Source organism: Littorina saxatilis, linkage group LG8 (genome assembly GCF_037325665.1).
Source record: "Littorina saxatilis isolate snail1 linkage group LG8, US_GU_Lsax_2.0, whole genome shotgun sequence".
Taxonomy (NCBI): domain Eukaryota; kingdom Metazoa; phylum Mollusca; class Gastropoda; order Littorinimorpha; family Littorinidae; genus Littorina; species Littorina saxatilis.
Genome location: NC_090252.1, coordinates 74,642,346 through 74,646,819, shown reverse-complemented (window position 1 = coordinate 74,646,819; position 4,474 = coordinate 74,642,346).

Here is a 4,474-nt window from a genome sequence, read left to right as displayed (position 1 = left end):
TCCCTGTCTGAAAGTGCTGTATATATTTGTTTGGTGAAACACATTATGAAAAAAAAAATGATCGTGTTAGCTTTTTTAAACACAATCGTTTTTTTTTATCTCGTTGTTGTACAAAGCTGTTTTACGTTATGTCGTAGACTTAGGGATTGAACTTCAGTTTTGTAGTTTAAACAATTGTGTTGATGAAATGTACATTGACAGATTGCCGAAATTATAACTTTGTTTTTCAAAGGGAATTTGAAACATAAACACGAACGCTGAAGCGTGATTAACAATTCAGTCAAGGAAATGCACTTATATTATGTAGCCAAGTGCAGTTCGCTACCCTAAACACTCTAACCATCGCATAGCGAAACAGCCTAGTACAGTACAAACGGAGTCACCCATCCCGTAGCTAGACGATACGATGATGCGCGCGCAGCTTGCTGGCGCAAATTCTAATAAACTACCTTTCTATATGTATATCTACCTAACTTCTATCTTTAAAAGTCCCTTTTATCTTTGATGTTGTCCTAATTATATTTAGGTTTGCACAGAAGTAAATTATTAGTCTATATGGCTGCATATTATTGTGTTATTTACGATAATGCTTCGAACTGACCAAAGCGTCACTTTGATTTTGACCGGTTTTCATGTATCGTTGAGATAAATTGGTTTTCACTAACTCATCTTTGTCTTTTAGGATTTGGTTGTATTAAATGATGCTTGGTTTCTCTGCGAAGATTCAGAATTTAAGTACACAGGTACTCGCGCCGGAATTTAGCCGATTCCATTTACTTTCGGACTTTGCCGCTTCGTACTAAGTCACTGTATAATTTTCCCCCATGTAACGAATGTCATAATGTTTGTCTAAGGTTCTTCTTTTTATGTGTATGATATATGAATTTGTCCATTATCCCCGTTTAGCAATTTTCTGCACTGAAGTTGGTTCAATGCCTTCACTAGAACCATTGTTTTTGTATCGTACTAAATAAATATAAGGTATCTATTGCAATGAAAAGCTAAAGGTCGTAGCTTTAATTTGATGTATTGTTTGTTAGTATTGGTTATGTATTTGTTTAAATAACTGAGGGTAAAGCTAGTGTAAGAAACACAGATTCCGTGTTTCTAGCCGTAGTCAGGCCGATTTTCATCCCCGCGGGACGGTGCTTTCTGTGCAGTCCGCGCCGGGGCTATAAGTATAGACACGAACCACCGGCATAAGCCCCCCCCCCCTCCCATCTATACCCAGCCAAGGGTTCAAAAATGGCAGTCCACCAAATTTTAAAAAACAAATCAACCATCTTATCCTTAAATTTTGCGTCATTAAAGGACAAACTTTTTATACGCAACACTTTTACCAACCTTATTATAATTAATTATTGCGTCAACATATGACAAACTATTCACACTTTTTATTTTTTTTTTAATTTTTTTATTTTTTTACCCTCATGTACCTCTACTTATTTTTAAGCAAGCCAGTTTTATGTATATTATGTAAACTATGTACATTTTAAATACCTAGTTTTAAAACTGCTTCGGCAGAACAGATGCCTTGCATACTGAACGTTTTTAAAAAGGGTGGTCCTGATTTTATCACTTTTAAAAAAAAAGTTATTAGACCTAATAAAAACTGAACTATTTTATACCCCCCTAACCCCCTGACACAATAATTATAGACACAGCAACAATAGTAACTATAGGCGAAACTGATACGTGCCCAATACCAAACTCTTATAACTTTTATCAACGCAACTTTTAACTTTTACAGTCCCTCTCCCGTCATCCTCCCGGCCCCACCCCCACACACCCAACTTTTTCTTAGCGTACAATCACTTCATGTCCCAAATAGATACTTACTCTGGGGACACAAATAGAAACTTACATACATACATACCGGCATAAGCATTCATTCGCTCATATCAGCTGAACACCTCACTACATTTGCTTCTCTGTCTACGGGTTTTGCCTTCGGCCTCTACGTTTGCATTGTTTTCTTGTACAACGAATAAAAAGTTGAAACAAGACGCTTGGACTTGGGCTTTGTTCTTACAACCTTCCACTCCTCCACTACAATTATATATATATGCCCGGTTCTCTCTCACCTTCCTTTTTAACAATAGTACAGAGAGCGAGAGAGAGACAGGGAGAGACAGAGAAAGATGGGAGGGGGATGGGGGGGTATAGGGAAAAAGAGAGGGAGACAGAAACAGTGACAGAAAGACTAACAGGGAGGCAGAGAGGTAGGGAGAAACAAATATACCGAAAATAGAGGTAGAGAGGGAACATAGAGAAAGAGTGAGAGGAAGTTAGAGAGAAAGGGAGGAGGGAAACTGGGTAGAAAGATAATCATATACAAATAGAAAAGCAAAAGTGGAAGCTTGATCATGCTCCGAATAGAACATTGCAAGGTAACGTAATGCATTTTGCCCTTCAAGATGACTTTATTTGTTCGAAACTCTACTTGATGTACTTAGATGCTTAGATGGTCGTACTGAAGTTTGAAACTTATCAGGGTGGTCATTCAATGATTTTCTTAATTTGAGCATATTTGCAACGCCAAACACAAAAACCTTTACATTAAGTTCACGCATACCTGGCCAGGTTTGCTTCTGTGACAGGTCGACAGATGATGCAATTTGCAACAGTAATGTCTAAGCGTACATGAAATACATTGCGTGTAAAATCCAGTTCTTTAAGGCAACAAACATTGAAAATTCAAGCAGCAGCGTTCTAGCAGACGGTCTTTCCAGTGTTTAGCACAACATCAGCAAACTCTCCTTTTCTCATGCAACGTTCATTGTCTGCAATGTTGAAAAGAAGTTACCGGTCTGAAATAGTTAGTCGTTCACTTTCTTCTCAAACAATCCTTCTGTTGTTATCGCCCACAGACTTACCGCAGTCATAAAACGCGAAATCAGTATCCCCAGGCGAACTCAATTTTTCGAACAATTAAACGATTAACACGTTAGCAAGTATATGCTACGTGACGTCAAATAAAACCTGGCATATTGACATAATCCCAAACATCCGGTTATGTCGTGTCTTCTCTATGATACACGTGTGAGGGTTTTTCAATGTTCGGTGATTTCCGTGGATACATGCGACAAAAACATGTTTTCGACACAGAATATTATGTCAGAATAGCAATATACCCTGTATTGTGTTTTCAGCGTAGCAATAGGGTTCGATATTTAGACTCGAACAAGTATAATGCGACTCGTCTTCGACTCGCCGGCCTTATACTTGTCTCGTCTAAATATCGGGCCCTATTGCTACGCTGTAAACACAATAGCTGTTAATATTGCTTTGCAGAAACGCAGTAGAGGACGTTTACTTGTAAAATACCCCCTGCGTTCAAACTGCGTTTTTGACAGACATCGTTGCGTAGAGACTAGGGAAAAACCGCTTTTACAATTAGAACAGCCAACTGTTTAATTCAACCTCATCGTGTAAACCACAGTGTCTGACTAAACTCTGCCAAGGTTATATAAGTCGTTCGTTTGCTTTCCAACCACAGTCTCCAGCTTGGTAATTGATTTTCATGAATATGTGGTATGAAGTATTAAGCTGTTGGTCACTTTTTACACCCATGTCCCCCCCCCTTCCCCCATGGTGTGTGTGTGCGGTGTGTGTGTGTGCGCGCGCGCGCGTGTGTGTGTGTGTGTGTGTGTGTGTGTGTCTGTGTGTGTGTGTGTGTGTGTGTGTTTGTAAAGCCGAGCGGTGGTAGCTTCACGTAAACGTTAAATTTCTGTGTCTGCGTCTAAGATGTTACTGTGCATATGTGTCTAAAAGACATTTGTCAGACTATTCCAACAACTTGTATTATTATTATTATAAAAGCTGCATTTTCATAATATGTACACTTGTCACAAAAAGTCAAGGAACAACTGACATATTCACATGGAAAAAGCAAACAGCAATATCTTCATAACCCGAAAAACGAAATCAACCAAACTTGGCTAATGCACTGACAACAACTCAGTGGTAATATCGCGCACGTTTTGGCCCTTTTTTTTTGCGCAGCTGCGCAGCCGCGCAAGGATAAGGTTATAGGTTAAGGTGCCTGTGTTTAAGTAGTGATAAAGAGGGATTGCGTTTAAACGGTTTATTGCGTTTTATATTTTGTCATGTGATTTCATGTGCCTGTACCTGTTGCTCGGTACTAATGACCACTCCAGCTGGGGTAATGACAGGATTACTGCTCCCCGGCCTTTTTTTTATTGGTGCTTAACGCAGGTGGAGTACTGACAGTAATTGACCCTCCCTCTGTGTTTTCACGGGCGTGGGACCGTTTTGACAAGGTATGTCAAAGCCACATTGGGGGTTTTGTGGGATTAAACAATACGAGCATTATTTACAGAAGCAAAACACGGCTTAACAAATATATTAACAAAAACGACAAAGTTGTTTGGCATTGGAATGTTAACCATATCACAGGCGGCGGTATCACAGTCAAAAAAGGAAAGAGACCCATTAAAGGGGTATCACAGTC